This window comes from Canis lupus, chromosome 13 (assembly GCF_048164855.1).
Source record: "Canis lupus baileyi chromosome 13, mCanLup2.hap1, whole genome shotgun sequence".
NCBI classification, from domain to species: Eukaryota; Metazoa; Chordata; class Mammalia; order Carnivora; family Canidae; genus Canis; species Canis lupus.
The window spans coordinates 30,142,156-30,165,181 of NC_132850.1; the positions used below are offsets into that span (position 1 = coordinate 30,142,156).

Consider the following 23,026-nt stretch of genomic DNA (forward strand, 5'->3'; position numbering starts at 1 on the left):
TTTTTCTGAGAGGGTAACTTTGCTGCACATATTAATCATAATCACTGGTTACTTGTTAGCCGATTTTATTGATTTATTAAAGTGAGAAGCAGAATTCTATAATGGACCATAAGATTTTCCATCTTGTAGTGTACATGCCTTGCATAATCTATCAGACTGTGAATGTCATGGATTTTTACTCCTGTGATTAGGTTATGTGATACAGCATAGCTGACCGTGAGATAAGGAGATTATCTAGGTGGGCCTGAACTAATTACATGAATCCTTTAACAATCACATTTTCCCACCTGGTTGCAGAACAGGAAATTAGAGATTCCAAGCCTGAGAAGCATTCAGTGTGCGTTTGTTGGTTTAAGAGTCCAGGAATGAAGGAAGCCTCTGGTAACTATGAGGGCCCTCAACCAAAAGCTGGCAAGGAAAGGAGGACATCAATCCTATAGCCACACAGCAAGAAAGATTTGGGAAGCAGTGTTTTTCCCCCAGAGCCAGCACACACAAACTCATCCTGGATGGCACATGATTTTAGCCTCATGATACTCTGATAAAAGTATCCAGTCACACTGGGACATTCTAATTGAAATGAGCTGTAAGCTAACAAGAAGTTGTTTTTAAAGCCATTAAATTTGTTGTAATTAATTACACAGCAAGGAAAAACTAATATAATTGATTGATTGATTTTCTGTCTAAAATGAGTATCTGAGAACCTACCACCCAAGCAAAGAACTTAAAATCAATAACCCTACCTGCAGGTTTCTTTCCTTTCCTTTCCTTTCTTTCCTGCCTTTCCCAAAACTCCAGATTTTTTCTCATTTCTTGCTTATTTTATTTTATCAAATACACATTTATAAAATATTGTTTAGAATAAATAGTCTGGGTTTATTTTAAACCTTATAAAATGGGTATCATTAAAATTGAAATCTTTCAAGACTTATTCTCACTAAATACTACATTGCTAAAATTCATTCATATGATTTCATTCATATAATTATAATTTATCATTCCATTTCATCACTATGTTACAATGTATTTACCCATATTCTTGAGGATAGTCATTTGAGATTTTTCTAATTTATGCTATTAAAAACTACATTGCTTAGACATGCTTGTGTATCTCTCCAAGTACACATATATAAAAGTTCATTTTAGATATACCTAGGAAATGAGTTGCTAGGTTGTAGGAAATATGAATCATCAACTTAGAAGACAAATTTTTTAAAGATAGTTGTACAACGTATGCCTTCATCAGCAACGGATAAAGAAATGCTTGTCTCCCATTTTCCCCAACAATATTATCACACTTGTTATTTTTTGCCAATAAAACATCATCTCTTTGTTGTCTGTTTTGCGTTTCCATGAACAATGAGGTTTGAGTCTTTTCTGAATTGAGGCCAAATAGATTTTTTATTCACTAAAATGCTTTTTCATGTGTTTTTCTCACTTTTCTCTTGGATTATTGCTTTTTCTTACTGATTTTGAAATTTCTTATACAGTCTCAATAGTAATCTGCCATTAGTTAACTGTTGCAAACATGTCCTTACAGCCTGTGGCTTTTCACTTTTTTCAAAGCATCTTTTTATATATAACAATTCTTATTTTTGAGATATTCTAGTGTGTCAAACTTATACACATTTTTTTTCTAATTTCAGATTAGAAATTCTTCCTGACTCAAGATCAGAAACACAATTACCTTTGGTTTCTTTTAAAATTTCAGTTTTTCTTTTGATATTTTAATGCTTTAATCCATCTGGAGTCAGGACAGAGGTGACAAGGGGGGGATCTGGGTTACCTGCTCCTGCATCTTATTTGTGGCATGTGGCCCTGTTAACGCTTTATCCTGGATGTTCCACTTTCATCTTACAATGATTTCTGCTGGCCCTGCCTGATGTTGTGACTTGGTAATATCTGCTAGAACCCAGGTCATGATTAGCAGTTCTGGTTTCATGGGTACTTTGTGCCCGAGAGTCAGACACCCCATCTCTACAGAGGTCTGGTAGCACACTATACTATTTTAAAAGGTATATAATTTTCAGCTGCAGATACCCTAGAACCCTAGGGGCTCCTCTGTGACTCTCATGTTTCATGTGGCTTGCCGCAAGCTCCATATAAGATCTTTTCCCACCATTACACCTCTAATGCCACAAGTTTACTAGGTTCTAATGCCCAAGGAAGAAAACTGATTGTACTGCTGTCTGGACTGCTGCAAGTCCTTTCTATTCTGTGTCCCCTCTCTGAGCTCTAAGCCTTTCACACCTCCCAATATATGGATTGGAACATTATTCCAAGATGTCAAACATGCTGCCTCTAAACTCCTAAGAGAGTTACTAGCCATCATGCTTCATTTCTAGTTAGTAGGGAGTATAAGAGATGGGACTATCCCATCATTCCTCAGGCCACCTGGAAGCCAGTTACCTGTGATTAGATCTTTGATATCAGACAGATAACTAGCATGTTATCCAGTTTACAAATCTCAGCATTTCCTTTCTTGGACCATTTCTGGACTAAATTTTGTAGGCTGGGTATACTGAAGAGTAAATTTTGAGATGGTATTAACCGATAAGGGCTCTACTAGGGAGTGCTCTGATTATCATCTGTGGAAGGTTAGGGAATGAGCAGAAAAGGGCTAAAGGAGAAGCGGGGCTTCTATGTGGCTTTAACAAATTCTTCAGGCACCTTCTGAAGAGACCTGAAGCTGGGATGGTCCTCTAGAAGGTCCTAGCTCAAGTGAGGTTACATGCCTTTATATCGATAAGTTAATCAGTTAGTGGATTCAGGATGCCCGATCAAGGGTACATGACTTTGGTTGAAGCATCTCTTTTCTGCTGAGCCAACTCTGAAATGGGCTGCCTGCTAATGATTATCTCAGAGCGGCACTTTAAGCAAGCATAGAAGCACCTTAGGTAGGTTCTTTAATCCTGGAGAGTAATCTAGGTGGCACATCATAGTACTTATCTCAAAAATCACAATGCCACCAGGGGCACCTGGGTGGCACAGTTGGTTAAGTGTCTGACTTTTGAATCTGGCTCCGGTCCTATCTCAGGGTCGTGAGATGGAGCCCCGTGTCAGACCCCATGCTCAGCATGAAGCTGCCTAAGTCTCTCTCTCCTTCTCCTTCTGCACCCCCTCCTTCAAATAAATAAATAATCTTAAAAAAAAATAAATAAGAATGCCAACAAAGCTGTTAAAGGATGATTTTGGAAACTTGGAATAACTTGAAACTCCTATAAAATATGTTACCAAAATATAACCAGAGGAAATAGAAAGCATGAAAGGTCCCCAGTGAAGAATATTAGTCATAATTGAAATTCTTTGCACAAAGGAAATGCCAAGCCTAATATTTTATGGGCAAATATGACTAATTTTTCTTTTAAAGAAACTCATGAAGCCAACTTCTGAAGTTTTTTCCGGAGAACAGAGAAAGGTGATAATATGCCCAATTCATTCCATGGGACCAGAATAATGTTAATTCTGCCAAAATAATGTCTACTTTTCCTTTTAAAAAGGAAAGTTATAGATTCACCTTACTTGTATATACATCAAAATATTCTAAACAGAATCCTAGCATGCTGGGGTTAATAAATAAAATAATATACCATGATCATATTGAGTTTACCTCTGTATTCTACAGTGGATTAATCTTAGAAATGTTTCAAATGATATCCATCACATTAATAAATATATAAGAACACTTTTTATCTTAAAGATGCGGAGTAAGATTATAACAAGATTCCTTATTTTCTACTTAACACTTGTAAAGTTAGATATTATACCATTTCTTCATCCTGCTAGTGAAGCCCTTGCTCCCAAACTATTTCCTGCTTCTAAGTAGCAGCAATTCTCCATGTATTAGAAGAGGGGAGAGCAAATGAATATAAGCTGATTTCTCCCATAAGGTGATCATTTTTGAAATAAATCTTTTCCACTTTTATTGGGATAACATGGATATATAATTTTGTATCAGTTTAAGGTGTGCAACATAATGATTTGATATACAGAGAGTCCCCAACTTATCATGCTTTGATTTACAACTTTTCAACTTTATTATGGTGCAAAAACAATATATATTTAGTAGAAAACATCTTTTGAGTTTTCAATTTTGATCTTTTTGCCAGGTTACCTATATGCAGTATGATACTCTCTGGTGATGTTGGGCAGGGGCAGTGAGCCACAGCTCCCAGTCAGCCACATGATCACAAGGATAAACAACCCATGTAGTTAATAACTATTCTGTACCCATACAGCCTTTCTGTTTTTCAATATTCAATAAATTACATGAGATTTTCAATACTTTATTATAATACAGGCTTTTTATTCGATGATTTTCTCAACTGTAGACTAAGTAAATGTTCTGAGCACATTTTAGGCAGGTGAGGTTAGGCTATGATGTTCACTAGGTTGGATGTATTAAATGCATTTTCAACTTACAATATTTTAATTTACAATGGATTTATTGAAGTGTAACCCCATCATAAATTGAAGAAGATCTATATGTATATACTGCAAAATGATCACCACAGTAAGTTTAGTTATCATCCATCACCTTATATAGTTACAATTTTTTTAACATGGGAGAACTTTCAACAACTACTCTCTTAGCAACTTTTAAATATACAATAAGTATGATTAACTATAGCCACTGTGCTGTATATTACATCCCCAGAATTTATCTTTCTTTTTTTAAATAATATTTAATTTATTTATTCATGAGAGACAGACAGAGAGGCAGAGACACAGGCAGAGGGAGGAAGCAGGCTCCCAGTAGGGAGCCCGATGCGGGACTCCATCCCGGGTCTCCAGGATCACACCCTGAGCTGAAAGGAGATGCTCAACCGCTGAGCCACCCAGGCGTCCCTATCTTTCTTTTTAATTCAAAATGACAAACTAAGGATTTCCAATTATGACTTTTCCTTTCTTAATAGGGTTCCTGGAAGATAGCTTTCATCCAATCTCTGAAAATAATAATTCAAAGTAACAAGCATTTATATAAAGCAAAAAGTTTCATGACATAGTCAAATGCAAAAACTGAAAACAATTCTTTTATTGAATCACTTTGTTATATATTGTATAAATTATTTTCTGGAATTGGAATGTTTGGACATTGCTATGCTATGCTCCTCTACTGAGAATTAGTCAAACCTATCTGTTAGAAGCTTTGTCCCATTGTAAAGGGCAAAATAATCTACTTGGTAAGATGACATTGGCCAATGGTGTCTAGCTCAGTAATTTTAGCAGTTGAAATAAGATAGAATATCTCTTCTATTATTTCATTATAACATATATTTATATAACTAACTTTAAATTCTGTTCATACTAACCATAAATTTACTTACAAATACTCAAACTACGGAAATCTCTGTATTTGTTTATTTCAAGATCCTAGCTCAACATTCTATTTTCTTTTTGATTTATAAGTACCATATCTTCCTAACATCAATTGCTTGTTTTTCTTTTTATCCTACCATTGGGTTTTTGGGTCAATGGGCTAATTATGTCATGCTGAAGGACTACTAGGGATTTGATTTAGAATATACCATTCATTAAGTTATCATCTTTATAGAAACTCTGGCTCTGTTTTTATAATGCATAAGTTATCAAAAAGGTTTCTTTTATTGGTAAATTAATTTACTTAAGGAAATTGTTGAACAAATGAGTTTACCAGGTCAACAAATGCTTTATGTAAAGGAAAACATAGTAAATATTTTAGGCTTTGTGGGTTATATTGCTGGTCTGACAACTATACAACTCTGCCATTGAAATGCAAAAGTAGTCATAGGTAGGTAATATGAAACTGAATGTGTATGGCTGTGATCCAATAAAACTTTATAAAAAGTGGCAGTAGGTCAAATTTGGCCCATGTATAGTAGTTTGCCCAATCTCTGCTCGAAAGTTTCTTTTAAAAAAAAATATTTTATTTATTTATTCATGAAAGACACAGAGGAGAGAGAGAGGCAGAGACACAGGCAGAAGGAGAAGCAGGCTCCATGCCAGGAGCCTGACATAGGACTCGATCCTGGGACTCCAGGGTCACACCTTGGGCCAAAGGCAGGCACTAAACCACTGAGCCACCCAGGGATTTCCCTGATTGGAAGTTTCTTAATCAGTTGATTTATTTTGGTTTCATTCTCCTATTCCTACATACCATAAAGTTGAAAGGAGGCAAAGGAGATGGGAAAGAAATGAAGGAAAGTATGCATTTGCCTGTATCATAATCATAATCATAGCTGTTCACATTTTGAAACTCTCTAACAGAGATGCCATTAGTACAGACAACCATTAAAAACCAAAACAAAACATATGTGCCAATAGTCATTTAGCATCATGGCAGTAGTTACGTTTTTCTAGCTTTAGAGAATGGCAGTATTTATCTGGCAGTTAGATAAATATCCAATGAAACGTATTTTATAAGAAACCTCCAAATTGTTTTTTAAGGTGGCTATACCATTTTGCATTCTCAGCATCAGTTGATCTGCATCTATGGACTTGGTAGATGTATCTATTTGCCGAAATGTGCCAAAAAGAAGGGTCTGTGATTTTTATATTTAAGCCCTTCTCAGTGAGGCCATGAAGCTAAACCTGTCTGGTACTGTAGTTACAAAAATGCTATTCAAACAAAGTTGCAAAAATGACCCTAATCCTTTATTCCTTTCTGTATCTACTCCTTATTGCAAAGAAAATTTGCTTTTTCTCCACCCCTTAAATACGGGCTGGCATTATGATTTATTCTGATCAATAAAATATAGAAGACATAACAAGCCAGTTTTGAGTGTATAGGAAAAAAAAAAAAGAACTACCTACTTTAGCCTAAACAAAATTGCCAAACCACAGAATCATGATTAAATAAATGGGTGTTCTTTTAAGCCACTGAGTTTTTTTGTTTTTGTTTTTAAAAGTTTTGTTTATTTGAGAGAGAGAGAGAAAGCACATGCGAGAATGGGGAAGAAGCAGAGAAGGAAGGAGACAGGAAAAGAATCTCAAGCAGACTCCCTGCTGAGCATGGAGCCCAATGCAGGGCTTGATCCCATAACCCTAAGATCATGATCTGACCCAAAATCAAGAGTCCAATTCTTAACTGACTGAGCCACACAATTGCCCCTTAAGCCACTGAGTTTTAAGGTGATTCATTATATGGCAATAGTCAATTCATAGACTGTTTCGTCCCTAATCTGTTCATATAACCCAAAATAAAGTGAATGCTGCTATGATTAAACAAAATTAATGTTCTTACTGGCTCTTCTGTAACTATTCAAATCTATAATATAAAAGGGTTTTCTTTAGAAATAAAATGGTACTTCATATAAGCATGCAGATTGGTTCCTGTAAATAAGTTATATTCTTAGTTCTGCCAATAATAAGCTTATGTAACTTTAAAAAATCATTTCACTTTTGTTTGTCTCAGAATCTTCATATGTAAAATGAGAATATTGGGAAAGTCACATTTTAGGAAAGGAAATACTTATGTATGTATGTATATATACATGAATATGCATTATGTTAATATGTATTGCCTACACAGAGATACATATATACATGTGTATATGTTTGTGTATATGTCTTCTTACATTATATGTATTTTTACTTTTTTAAGATTTATTTATTTATTTGCAGAGAGAGAACACCAGGGATAGGAAGGAGCAGAGGGAGAGGGTGAGAGTCTTAAGCACACTCCACACTAAGCGCAGAGCCTGAGGCAGGGCTCCATCTCATGACCCTGAGAGATCATGACCAGAGCTGAAACCAAGAGTTGGACTCTTAGCCAACTGCACCACCCAAGTGCCACGATGTACTTTTACGTTATATGTATTTTTGAAAGACCTTGGAAAAACAGCTCTAAATGGAGCTGAGTCAGACAATAAGTTAGTGTCTCCAAGATACATAAAGTGGGTAGTTCATATTTCTGAACCATCTTAGAGAGCCCCAGATACATGTGAGTCTATAATTAGTATAGACAGATAAAGAAATATGGACAGCAAAAATTTATAACAAATGTTCCAATACCATTATCTCTAGAAGTGACAAGAAAAGCCAACTGCCCAGTCTGCTGTTAGTATATAAGTGAAAGATGCAAACAGAACTTTGTATATAGTACAGTGAAAGCAGACCACAAGCATTGAATGAATGAATCATAGAACTCTAGATATAGCAGAAACTTTAAAAACCAATCCAACTTTCAGAGTTTCTTGATTTGACTCAGGTCATTTTAACAAAAATTATTAAAAATCTCCACTGTGAAGAATATCATTCATATATTATGAAGATTCTATTCTGGAAAGATCAAGTAACTTATATGAAGTCAATCAATTAGTAGCTGAATGGGAGATAACTAACTCCCAACTAACTAAGGGAAACGAACAAGGAGAAAGGGAAGGGGAGGTGGGCGGGGGATGGAGTGACTGGGTGACGGGCACTGAGGAGGGCACTTGACAGGATGAGTACTGGGTGTTATGTTATATGTTGGCAAATCAAATTCCAATAAAAACATATACAAAAAAATAATAATAACAGAGTCCTTCTTCTTAAAAAAAATAGTAGTTGAGAATAGAAAAGAAGTTTCTTGGTTTCCATTTCAGTACCCTTTTTACCACATGAGGTAACTACTCTAAATAATGACAAAACATCTAACAATCTCGGACAGGTTATAATTATGCATTAGTTATATAGTAAACAAAAAATAAATGTGAACATATTGCAAGAGAACCAGCTATTCAATGTAATCTTATTTTGAAAAGATTTTTTTAGAGGAAATGAGGTGAAGAAAGTTCCCCAATTTAACCAAAAGACCAATGTAATCAAACTCCTACATCTAACTGGATTTCTGGGGTCCTATCTATGTAGAATCTAAATTGTCCTGCCAGTCACTGTTAGGAACTGGGTTATAAGCTACTGAAATCAATTCATGCCTCACCCACTTTTTATCTTTAAAAAAAAAATCCCTTCATCAATGTAATAGTGGGAAGTTTTTCTTTTCTGATACCTTCTCTCTTCCTGCTACAAAACTCTCAATCTTCCTGTGCTACAATGTCTCTTAAAATTAACTGTTCTCTCTGAGTCATATAGTCTCCTTTTTCCTCTTCTTTTTGTCAAGTATACTCTACCAAGCTGTCCAGATTCTCCTTTAATTTGAGACTATATTTCTATTTGAGGAAGGAGGATGTTCAAATTGTCTTGATTTTTTTAAACAGTGGTAATAGATGACAGTTGCCTTTTAATGTTTCTGCTTGACAAAAAAAAAAAAAAAAAACTAACAACAAAAAAAAAAAAAAAAAAAAAAAACAACAACAAAAACAAAACCCTGTTAGTAAGACTAGGGGAACCTGCCTTAAAGTATCTTCCTCACTAGTTCAAGAAATTCACAAGTCTGGGAATCAAACAATAGAGCTTCAGACAGACAAATGCTCCAGGGTGATAAAGCAGATGTATTTTAAAAATTTCAAGCATGATATATTACTTGTTAATTTTCATTCCTACAATTAATTGATCTGTATATAAAATACTGAAGCAATGTTTTATTTTGTTAACTCAAATTAGGCTAAGAAAAAAAACTTAGTGAAATGAATCATTGACAATTATTGATAAATAATCATATTTGTAAAATATTCTAGTTTCTTAAAACTTTCATAAATGCTATCTCCTTTGAAAAAGCCAAGCAGTATTTCTAGTATCATTTTACATGATGAAACTGGAGTTAACCGAGATTAAGTGATATACTAAGAACCTAATAACTGAAGTATTCAGTAATGATCTAATGAAGAATGTAGACATAAATACTTTGACTTTAATTCTAGAGTTGTTTCCATTGTCTCTGACTGCCTCATGTCAAGAGATTTAAATTGAATATTTCATTGGCCCCAAATCATATACTTGGGTGAATAACAGCACTCACACATATGATTATATAGTAAAACCAGATTTCATGAATGTGGGAAAATTGGGCATTTGCTCATTTAAAATGTACAGAGGGTAACAGCATTTTTTTCTGAGAGATAGTCAAACTCAGTTCACTGATGAACATACTTTAAATCTAAATTATAGTATATAGCAAATTGAAAATCACTTTCTAGTTTATATGCTACTCTAAATTTTGTCATTCTAGGGTAGACTGTGCTTTAAACCACCACATTTTTTCCCAATTAGTTGTTTCCTCTTCATACTAGAAAAAGTGTTCTTTAATATGAGAGATGTATCTCTACCAAGTCTTTTTACCAATTTCTACACCCTTTCCCTAAGGGATTCCTTTGAACTCTGAGCATTCTGGGAGGAATTTATGCCCACAAGCATTATATACTATAAATTTTCAAATTAGGTATCATATTGCATTGATATTAAAAGAGTTCTTTCTAAAATGTACAACTCACTATTTTCACTTGAAAGGATTTAAGAAACGCATTGTTCTTAGATTAAGCTTCAAAAGGCTATAACTTTTAAAGAGATACAAACCTTTGCAACACAAAATTTAGAGTCCTATTTTCCTCTACACCTTCACTTCCATTTCTTAAATTTCTTTAAATATTGTATAAGACTTATACTTGTATTTAAAACATTAGGATGCAATGTTTTCTACACACCATTGTATAGCCACATAGATTTTATTCCTTTATCTGAAGGTGGAAAATCTATTACATCAGAGAACTTTCAACAATAAATTAATAATTAGGACTTATATAGGAAGTTAGTTACAGCAGGCTGCTGCATGAGGTGTGTGTGTGTGTTTCTGAGAAGGCTTTTATTAATGAGCACTACACTATTCCATTTGGAATATTTTATTCCAAAATGTGATTTTACATGTCTAGAAAGAAATTCACAAAGAATAATGTGATTTCATCCTAGCCTACCAAATAAGGAAGGAAACAGACTTAAATCAATGCAAATGAAAAGACATTTTAAGGCTTATATGCCTATACTCATCTAATCATTATTTATAACAAATATTTATTGTAAAGCAATTACATGTTCAGCAATAAGATAGGTCTTGAGGTTACATCGATAAATGAAGAAAATATCAGTTTTTTTTTTCTTCAAAGAGCTTGCATGATTAACAGTGGAAACAGTTAGGTAAACAAACAGTTATAATGAAAAAACAAATGTTATAGAAAGAGTAGATTCAGGAAGCTATACACAGGGTAAGAGAGGTAGTAGCCACATTAGCAGAGGTTAAAAAAAAAAAAAAAGAATACCAAATAAGGAAAAGGCCTAAGAAGTGGGGATGTCGGCATGCAAGAGTGAAAGGGACAACAATTATATAAAATGAAGAGGGTGAAATATGATATTCAGGAAATTGCAATTTCAGTACAACATCACAGAGCAGGTCACTGGACATGTTCTGATTAAAGAGTAGTAGTATAAATGCTCTGATTAAAGAGAAGGAAAGAAATCAGAGTCTCACCTTATATAGGAAAAACAAAAATAGGAGGAAGTAAGCTTAAAAACTGGGATATTAAAAAAAACTGGGATAATTTAACTCAAAATTTTAACATATACTTTCAGAGTTAGAGAAGAAAGAAAGAACTTCATTCTTTATTTGTAAGCATTTTAAAAAGAAAAATAATCAGAACTATGAAAAGAGACTAACATCCAAGATAGTGGATTATCTTTTAAAACCAAAGAAAACACCTCACCTACAGAAAATATTTCTGGAAACAGAATAAATGTTAGAAGATTTCCAGTTAGCATTTTCAACTGAATTATAGATGATAACATATCTAAATATATGGTGAAGAGGGATGCCTAGGTGGCTCAGTGGTTAAGCAACTGCCTTTGGCTCAAGGCGTGATCCTGGAGACCCAGAATCGAGTCCCATGTCGGGCTCCCTGCATGGAGCCTGCTTCTCCTTCTGCCTGTGTCTCTGCCACCACCCTCCCACCATGTCTCTCATGAATAAAATATTTTAAAAAATAAATAAATAAAAATAAAAATGTGGTGAAGAAAATCATCATCAGAAAAGTAGATGAAATCCTGTAGAGATTGTTTAAATTTAAGAAAGCTAATTGCCAAATTATAAACCATGATGGAAGGAGCTAGGTAAATATTGTGAAAATTATATCAGCAAAGTTAGAAGAGCAAGGACAAGAAGGCTCCTAAAAATTAGAGTAGATTAAGATTTTTTAAAAATTCTTAATTGAAGAAATCCACACTAAAGTTAGCTGGGAGATAATGCAATGTGTAAAATTAATGCATATGCTTTCAAATCAACAAGAAAAAAGGGACAAAAGATATGAAAGAAATGGCAATTTATAGAACAAGCAAACAGCTAACAAGTATATAGAGAGGTGATCAACTGTTGCATAAAAATGCAAAATGAAATGTAAATGATGTCTCACTTTACATACACCATAGTGCTGAATATCTGAAAAGTGGATAACATCAGTTTTTAGCAAATACGAGGAAATAGAATCTTCATGAATTACTGACAGATATATCAGCTGGGATAACCATTTTGATGAGAATTCTGGTAATATTGTAGTGAAATTTAACATGTATGCAAACCAAGAATTCCACTCCTGTGTATATGCAGCTGAGTAATTTCCCCGCTAGTCCACAATAGATGCATAGGAATATATCTTAACAAGGTGTTCACAGCAGTTCATCATTAAGGGCCCAGCTATATGACAGATGATTCTACGTAGTACCATGCAGCAGAAAAAATAAATTAACAATATGAACTCCAGAAATTAGATACATCTTAAAATAAAGGATATTAAGTGAAAGTTTAGAAACATTATGAGTTAAAAGATGACAGAAATTCAGAATAGGAAATCTAAATATATTAGAAATCAAAACATAACTCTACCTATCTTGTTTTTTAAAAAAAGAGATAAAGCAAAAATAATTACCAAAAAAAAAAAAAAAAAAAAAGGAAAATATTTTCTGAGCTGAAGAAGGATCTAAGTTGACCAAAGAGCTATATGAAAATATAATGTAATGGATAAGACTGACTAGGTTATATTGCAAAAAGCCTCCAAAACTCAATGTGTTAACCCAATTAAAGTTTATTTCTTCCTTATACGAAGTTGGCTGAGGATCTGGGTGATATTTCAAAGCAATTGGCCTCCTTAAAGTGCTCAGAGATTCAGGCTGTGTCCGTATTAAAGCACTCCATCTCAACAAGAACATCCACTATTTCTGTGGTAGAGACATAAAGCCCAGAAAATCACAGACCAGCTCTTTAATTCACAGATCCCTTCTACTCTTGGTCCATTAATTAGAGCTAGCCATGTGGCCAATTATCAAGAAAGCTAGTTAATAAAAGTTTCCATATACCCAGGAAATGAAGAGAAACATATAGTGGTGAGCACACGTAATGGTTCTTAATGTGGTATGTAAATCTTCTTCAAGTCCATATTTAATAGCATAGTTAGACAAATTTATAGTTTGAAAATCAGTGAATAAGTATTTATACTAATTTATCCAAAATACAAATGACTGCAGAAAAAAAGAAAATCCTTAAATTTGAGGCTTGGAGATTCTGAGTCTACTCTAGGAACATACATTTATTCATTATGTAATCTTTAGTAAATTTAATTTATTTGGGTCACAATTTCATTGTTCCAAACACAATTGCTAATAATTGTTAAAATGTTTTGAGTGTTTTCCCTGTGTCAGGCATTCTTCTAAATGTCATGTGTATATAGCTCATTAAATCTTTACAACAATCCCAGAGGTCCTATTAAGTACCCTCATTTTACAGTTGAGGACACTCAGAGAAGTTAAGTAATTCATTTTAAGTCACAGAGCTAGAAGACCAAGGATTAGCATCCAGGCAATCCAACACCAAAGCCCATGTTTTTAATCCTAGCCTGAACCCTTTGTCCTACTAGTGTCATTCCTGTCCTATTTCGTGTTCAATTGGAATATCAAATGAGATTATAAAAATACTTCATAAATCACAAAGCCCTATGCAAAAATAGATGACTTATAAAAATTAGCAAACACTCCACATTCCTTGGCAGTCATTTCTCTGAGTCAAAGAAAACAGTTCAAGGTGTGATATTTCTTGCCATAATTTTCATAATCTGTACTTTTCCTATTATAGGTATAGATTACTTTCACCATAATTTTTTAAGCAATATAAATTGATGAATCAAACTGAGAAATTACAAAAATGTTTTATTGAATTCCGTATTTTGAAAGTTGTTCTACATTACATGAATTTTTTTAATCTGTAATATTAAACTTGCAAACTACTGATATGATAATATGAATGTTTCAGCTAAAATTACACAATTTTTCTTGTTTGAAAATGAACTGATTCTTTCCTGAGCACATATCTTTCTTGCTACGTCTTGTTGCAATCAATAGTAGCCAACATAGGCCACGACATTCTGGTTGTTCACAACAATTTCTCCTCAATTTTGAGGTTCATTAGGCACATGACTGCCTTCAAAGTTCCCACAGGCAATAGCTTCCCCACAGCATCACTAGACAGTCCTGACTTCCACCCCACTTTAGTTATTTTGCTTCATTGACAATTACTCAACCATTTAAGCCACGGCCACATATTTGAGATTTGTTATGGCAGTGCCCTACTATTAAAATTTTGTACATTAGGATAATACTATTTGCTGTCATAAACACATAGGAAATGTCAGTGGCTTGATATAACTGCATTTCTTGTGTATATAAGAATCTAGTGCATGTGTTCTAAATTGGGAGCAAAGGTTCTGATATGGACTCAGGATGACACAGACAATGTCACATTTAATACATAAATGAAGGTTACTCTGCACATTGACATCTGACCAAGGGAGCAAAGAAGAAATTGTCTGGAGAAGACACATTCTTCTTGTTAACTACCTTGGCCTAAGAGTGCCACAAATCATTCTGTAGCATTCCCTTAGAGCAAGACACAGGTCCTAAATGTAAAGAATAGGGGAATACAATCATATTCCAGACATTACCAGGCAATAACACTATATGATAGGAGAAAAATGAATTATCATTAGACAACCAGTAATTTCTGCTATACATCAAATATTTAGCTCTCTGTGGCTGCCAGTATGTTTGATTGGTTATTGCTATGCAGCTTTTATTTAGCCTAGCATCCACTTACACTTGCATCCTTGCTTCTCAGGAGTAGCTTCCTGTATCTCAGTAATGATTCCTTCGTCATCATGTTTGAATCACTTGGGAAACTTTAATGAATACCAATACATGGATCTAATCAGAGTCTGGGTTAAGGGCCTCGGGACAGTATTTAGCAAAATCTTCATGATGGTTCTAATTAGTTGCCATGGTTGATGACCAATGCCTAATATGTTGTGGGAAATCAGAACTTTTGTATTTATCACTTCCTAAGTAGTGTCACCAGTCCCCTTGTAGGTTTACATTTACTTTGTTGCTAAGTTTCCTAAAACTCCCTTTGTTTCTTTGTTGGCATCAGTAGAAAAGTGAATGTGGGATCCACTACAAAAGAATCACAACTCTGGCGGTGTTATTATAGGGTTGCAGGTTTAATGTATCTTGGAGTTGGTTTGGAACTCTGCAAGTTCTTTTACAAAATATAATGATTCTTTTGATGGCAGGACACAATGCAATGATGCTCAGATAGATAAAAGGTCAAATTTTTTTATTTACATATCCAAACAAGAGAATACTACCAATTAAGGCCAAATAGGAGGTTGTAGCTGGGGACAGAGCAACAGCAAACTGAAGCTGTACAGGGGTCAGTTTATATATGGCATTCAGAGTTGAGTTAGCTAGCTTTCTAATGCTTTCTGTGGACTGGCTAATTTGAATCATTTTCCAGGCTCCAAGTCATAGGGGCTGTCCCTTGTTGTCTAGAACCTGGTCTTGGAAGGAATTAGGACAGGTGCATAGTAGCCCCAGAGTGTGAGAGCCCCATAAAGGAACTCGGTGTGTAGATTAATCAGCTGCACAAAAAAAGAACTGACTGGCTTCTAGCCAAGACCTCAAAATAGGGTCAAGACAGCATTTCAAAAAAAAATCTATATTACAAATTGACCCACTGATGTCTTGACATAAAGTTTTGAACTCAATTATTTTGAGTATTTGAGTGGCCTGAATAATAGAGGAGGCTTCCTGAGAATAGAGTATAAGATGTCCTATAAACATAGATAACATTTTATTATGGGAGAGAAAAAATGAGAAAAGCAAAATCGAAATAGAAGGAGTCTTTTACACAGCAGCCCATAACCACATTCCCTATTTTCATGGCATTAGTCAAGAAAACAGATGTGAAATTTCTAGGATCTCTAACAATATCTTGGTGTAGCTGTAAAGTACATAAAGATATCAGCTAAGTTCTTCATGACAATATCTTTGTGTTCCTCAGGTCAAGTTAGTAGATCCAGCAGCTATACTGTTGGAAGATATGAAGTGATAATTCAGCAATGTATATGCGAAGGTTACTGGTATTATTATTATTATTTTTTTGTAACCAAAGGTATGGGGCAATTGTGATGATCATAGTCAGAGACATGGGTAGGAGGTCCATGGTAAAAGGTGGAAGGGTGGAATGTGAGAAGGTGCTGGAGCATGAGAAACTGTCTTCTGAGAAGTTAAAGGAGTGGACCTATATGAGGCAGTTGCTCCTAGGGAAAGTAATAATCTATTATTTTTTTAGAGTGGCACAGATAGTAGCACCTACTTCAAGATCTTTTAGGCATGGCAGTGTAGGGCTGGATGTCTTAACAGAGAACAAAGAATATTCTAGATCCTGGGTGAAGCAAATAGTGAACCAGTGAGCTCAAGAAATGTAATAGAATCCATAATATTGAAGGAAGAATAGTCCAAATAAATGTCCCATGTCCAATTTATGAGCCCTTAGGAGAGGTAGCCCATGAGTTTTGCTGGGCAGTGGTCCAATTGCTGGAGTGAAGTTGACTCCTGTGTAGCGGGGGAGTCATCTCCAACAGCAATGACTTGAGCTGGGCAATGTTGCCTGAGGCAATGTCATCTCTAGCAGTGAGTTCCAAGGCCAGGCTGATGTCATCTGGGATATGGAACTGGGATACTCTTCCCAATTAGATATCTACTCAGGTTGATGGGTGTCATGTTATTATGGCTTTAATAGTATTATAACAAGCCTGAGCTACATTTGGAATCTAAAGGCAAACCAAGGGGGATCCCTGGGTGGCGCAGCGGTTTGGCGCCTGCCTTTGGCCCAGGGCGCGATCCTGGAGACCCCGGGATCGAATCCCACATCGGGCTCCCGGTGCATGGAGCCTGCTTCTCCCTCTGCCTGTGTCTCTGCCTCTCTCTCTCTCTCTCTCTCTCTCTCTGTGACTATCATAAATAAATTTTTAAAAAAATAAATAAATAAATAAATAAATAAATAAATAAATAAATAAATAAATAAAGGCAAACCAAGGCCTAAGAGCTTGATTTACCAATATCTTTTAATTCAAAAAGTTTTGTGGTTGCATAGCTAGCAAAGGTGATGTGTCACTGCCATAACCTTTATTAGGTTATAATCAGGTCTCTCTAGTCTAACTAATCATTAGCAGTCAATTGTTTCAGTTTTCAGTTCATTTGGTGTCAGGCAAGCCAGCAAGGTCCTTGTGCTGCAGGGCTTGTATTTAGCCACTCGATGACATGAGGAATTCAGTATTTGCCATGCTTAGTTAAAACAATGGCTTATTGGAAGGGTTTGAGCCTCCAGATCGCAAACCAATGAAAGCACCAGACCAAGAGCAACAAGACCAACAATCCAACAGAATGTTATATAATTCATGTTATATAAGTCATGTGATGGTCTTTTACTATCTGATGTTGATTTTCCTTACTAGAGTTGTCTAGTTTCATCATTAAGAGATATAGAATTGGTTTCATTATTATCTCTAAATGTGATTTTAATTTACTAAGTAGTTTTCTGTTTATCTTCCTGGTAGTCTATATTGTCTTTGGAAATGCCCTGGGGTACTAATTTTAGCTTCTCGTAGGACACAGAGCCTGAATTATTTATCTATCCCTTAAACCTAAATATTAAAGAAATTTTTATGGGTATTAGAAGTTCAGGATTCCCAGTGAAAATACTTACTGTGGCCCAATGTATGTTAAAACTTGACCTTCAAGAATTCAAACTTACTATACATAAGATCTAATTAATGAATAGCTCTCCCAACTACTTTCCCATTTAACAGCCCAATTTTGTCTAGTATTAAACCCAGAAAGAAGAAATGGTGCTTCACAGTAGGTTATTACCACTTCAATGTTGTGGTCCTATCCATTAAGACCTCCATAACCAATATAATATTAATGAATTTACTAACTCCATCAAATCAGCAATCGGTAAATATCTTGTTATTACATATTTGAATCATATGTTCTATTTAGTGCTTATTTCCACAGGCCATAGATCCCTTTGAAAAAACTGAAATAAAGATTATAAAATTTTGTCAGTGTCCTTGATGGACCTTCTTCAGGAGGACACAGCATTCCCTTTATTCAAAGGATTCTGAATCTGTAAATTGGCTCAAGTCTGGAAATTGATTGAAGGGCCATGACTGTTTTTATGATTCAAGTTAGACTTTTATTCACTTCACCTGGAACTTTTCTGTTTATACAGATTAACTAAGAATTCAATAGACTTTCTATCTATTTCACTTTCAGCAACACCATGAGCCAACACCACAGGTCTGTCCAAGTCAGACTATTCTGACTGCTGTTTTGACTCTGTTTTCCATTACAGTAACCAAGCTCATCCTGCCTTTGGTGGTTCAGTGTGGCCACTTGGCCAGTGACATCCTAAAAAACAGTTATTCCCATTGCATGTAGATTTCCCAATTCAGTGATTGAAGTTGCCACTGTAAGGCCTGGCCTATGGAAAAGAGCAATCATAAAGCTCTTCGCAGATGCTGGTGCTCTCTTCATGAATTTACTGATTACAATATTGGTAAAAAGTATGTCTTCTGGACACTGCCAACATGGGTAACTGGGTCTTAAATGACAAATCTACTCTAACATTCCAATCTACTTAAGCTGTTTAATTTCTTCACCTACATTAAATCAAGCCAGGTCCAACATCCAACTCAATCACTATGAGCCACCTTTTGGTCCATTTCTCAGCTAACCAACCAAACAACTTGAGCTATAATATTAAATGCAGAATCTCTGTTAAGTGAGCCCATATCAATAAATTTAACCTTTTCTAACTTTATATCCCTTCTACCATTATCCTACAACCTTAGTATCCATTCTCACACATTCGGAATGCCACAGACTAAATGTTTTTCCTCTGCCCCAAATTGATATGTTGAGTTCTAACCCCCAGTGTGATAGTATTTTAAAGATGGGTACTTTGGGAGGAAAGGGTTGGATTAGGTCACAAGAATGTGCCACCTGATGGAATTAGTAGCCTTCTAAGAAAAGGAAGAAAGGGAGATGTCTCTCTCTGTCTCTATATCCCTCTGCATGTGAACACATTGAGTAAAGACCATATGAGGAAATGGCAAGAAGGTGGTCATCTGTAAAGCTTGAAAAAGACTTTACCAGAACCTGACCAAGCTGGTACCTTGATCACAAACTTCCAGCTTCTAGCACTATGAAAAAATAGATTTTAGTTTTTAAGACATCCAGTCTATGGTATTTTTGTTATGTCAACTCTAAGATATACAGAAATACAGCTAATATAGATCCATATATTTTTTGCTCTGTCAGCTGAGCTAGTCTAAAAGAACAACTCAGCAGCAATGAGCACACCTAGGCCTAGAACTTGATTTCTACCACCATTCCCCAATAAAAGTAACCAGGGATCCTTGGAGAAATGCCTGAGCCTAGGACTAGGGAAGGAAATAATAACAAATGAGTCTGGAGTAACTTATACCAGAAAATTTAGAAATAATAAAATAAAAAACCAATCACACAAACAAAAAAGGAAGTATTCAAACATAATTGTGGTATTCTAGAACCAAAAAAAAAAAAGGCATCAGTAAAGCTAAGAAAATCTAATTAAACTATAGACCTTAGTTAAAATTACCTATCAGTATTATAACAATGTATTATGTTAATATAAAATGTTAATAAAACTCGGTATGCAGTATATGGTATGGAGTTTAATTCCATACTATATTTTCAATATATCCATAAATCTAAAATGGTTTTTCAAAGAAGTGTATTTAAAAGTACATTTTTAGTCAAGTGTTCTCTTGACATGTGCTTTGAGTTTTTTGTTTCCTTGCTTGCTCATTTGTTTTTGGAAAATAAAGTTCTCTTCATTGTATTCTATTATCTTGATATTTTCACCAATACAAAGGTTCTCAAATTGTGGTCCATGAGCCAGCAGCAGTAGTACCAACTGAGAATGTATTAGAACTACAAACTCTTGGAGCCCACTCCAGTTCTACTGAATCACAAACTCCAAATTTGCAATAATTTATGTTTTAACAAGGGATTCTAGGGACGCCTGGATGGCTCAGGGGTTGAGCGATGGCCTTGGCTCAGGGCGTGATCCTGGAGTCCCGGGATCGAGTCTTGCATCGGGTTCCCTGTGAGGAGCCTGCTTCTCCCTCTGCCTGTGTCTTTGCCTCTCTCTGTGTCTTTCATGAATTAATAAATAAAATATTTAAACAAACAAACAAGGGATTCTAATTGTATGCTAAAATTGAAGAAATATTATTCTATAATATTAGATACATACTCTTAAGGATAAAAATAACCTTAAAAATAATATAATTACATAGGAACTGAAATATTTTAGGACTAAATACTGCAAGATAAAACAAATATTCATTAAAAGACCAATAATAATATTTTAATCACCCATCAATTTGATAAGCAATAATTCCATACCACAAAACATACTGGGAGATTTTTCATAATAAAATTGCAAGGTAAATGCTGAGTCTCATTTACAAATCAGAAAAAGAAGATCAGGAAAATCAAGTGACTTGGTTAAAGTCACAGATCTTTGATTCAGAGTCATAAAACTCTAAAATATGTAGCCTTGGGCAGCCCCGGTGGCTAACCGGGTAGCGCTGCCTTTGGCTTGGGGTGTGATCCTGGAGACCCAGGATCGAGTCCCATGTCAGGCTCCCTGCATGGAGCCTGCTTCTCCCTCTGCCTGTGTCTCTGCCTCTCTCTGTGTGTGTGTGTCTCTCATGAATAAATAAATAAAGTCTTTAAAAACAAATAAAAGTAAAAAAATAAAATATGTAGCCTTTCTGATATTTATACTATTTGTCTTACACCAAATAAATAAACAAGTAAATAAGTAACACAGTCAAAAACTGATGAACCAGACTTCAAATTTTGGCTCAATCACTTCTTACATCTGTGATTTTTGTCATTAAAATCACTGAGTCTTAATTTCCTCATTTAGAAATAAGGCTGATAATATTTGCTTTTTATGCACATTTCTTATGAATATTAATGCATAGAAAAGGGTTTTAAATATCAAAGAGGACACAAATGAAGCTGTTATTTTTCTGACTCCTTTGCCACTTCTTATTACCAGGTTAATGGGCCTCTGAGGTCAAGATTATGTGTCTCGTTTCTTCACAAATGTGGCAACTCAAGAAATGTAAATAAGGGGTAAAAATGGGGGAATTAGAAGCACATATTAGATGTATCTCAGTTCTCTTACTTCATTTTAGATCATTGAAGATTCTAATAAGTTCTACAGCTGACATTACACAGATACATGTGCACGGACAATACAAAAATCTTAAGTGAAATACTAAACTAAGCTACTTCTACGTAATCTGAAAGGGGAAGAAAGAAGACATTAATCTAGTACATAGATTCTAAATACTTTAAAGTCAATTCGGATCTAGATTTAATACATTTTTTGTAGTATTAAAGGCAAGGTAATTGTTAGTAATGCAGGTACTGAGTAGGGGCATAAGTAATGAAGTAATTACAAGCCAATCACCTTAATTAATACAAAGCACAAAACACTCAATAGCAAAGATTAGAATTGATCCTATGCAAATTACTTTGGATGAATTAGGTGAGATTTATAGTCAAGTGCCAGTGAGTAATACAAACTGATATTTTGGCCTCATGATTGTAAATTTAAGCATTTAAATCATACTGAGACTCTAATATGTTTGATGTGGTTGTTCAACAGAATAGCTTTAAAGAGATTATCTTAGCTTTTGAAATCACTCACTTTAAGCAAGGCAAAAAAAAATATTTTATTTAACGTGTAATTTAACAGAGATAGGTTATAGTTTGCTTCAAAGATACACCATTACAATGTTCTAGAAATTATCTACCATGACCATTGCTAGACATATTTTACAGGTGTGGCAGCTTTATCAGAGAGGCAGAACCACTAGGTGTAATACAGACTAAGTGATTTATTTTAAAGATTAAGCATTGCCCAATTTGTGGCTGCTGGTAGAGAACTCTACAGGTTGTTTCTTTCCACTTTGGCAGTGGCCCTAAATTTACTATAGGGAAGCAGGGCCAGAAGAAATGACGAAAAGCTGACGTGAACCAGGGGAAAGTCAGAAAAATCCAGCACCCTCAAGAAAAACCAAAACAAAGGAGAAACAGGACAAATTTTGTAGATCTGGGGGATATACAGAAGAAGCCTTTACCGTAGAGTTCCCTTACCTGGCCCAGGACATAGAGAAGATAAAGTTGCTTCCGGCCTGGTGGCTATCCCTCAACAAGGTAAACCTGCAAGCCTATCAGCATAGCTAGGTGAGCTTTGGCAGTGTGCCTGAAGTTCAACACTGACTTTCAGAGCACAACCGCTGTTGCTTTGCCTCTGCAAAGAAGTTGCTTTGTGCAACTTCTCTTGTGGTTAACCCTAACCCAGAACTATGCAGAAAAGGAAATTCTGGGAAATGTAGTTCCAGCTTAACTACTTGACAGTATAAAACCTCCTTCCCAAATAATGGAGTGCCTGAGGCTAAAATAGGCAGTGAAGCCCTGGTACAGCCTTCACTCAATCAGATGGATGGACCAGCATTGGAATCTCAACACCGTTTTCTGGTTGTGTAACTTTTTTGAAAAAAATCACTTAAACTTTCCTGAGACTGTTTCTTTGTCTATTCTCAAAGTATATCATTATGCATTTAGTAGCTCTATTGTGAATATTAAATGAGATCATGGAAATAAACCATGG

General features: G+C 35.1%; 1 long non-coding RNA gene across 1 annotated transcript in view; it reads right to left on the bottom strand.

Annotated features, from left to right (window-relative positions):
* The window catches only part of LOC140602186 (uncharacterized), a 422,601-nt gene extending 399,887 nt beyond the window's left edge, over window positions 1-22,714 (bottom strand). The window contains exon 1 of the long non-coding RNA XR_012005155.1: window positions 22,510-22,714. This is a non-coding gene — a long non-coding RNA (uncharacterized lncRNA). The remainder of the gene's footprint in view (window positions 1-22,509) is intronic.
* Between the last annotated feature and the right edge of the window lie 312 nt (window positions 22,715-23,026).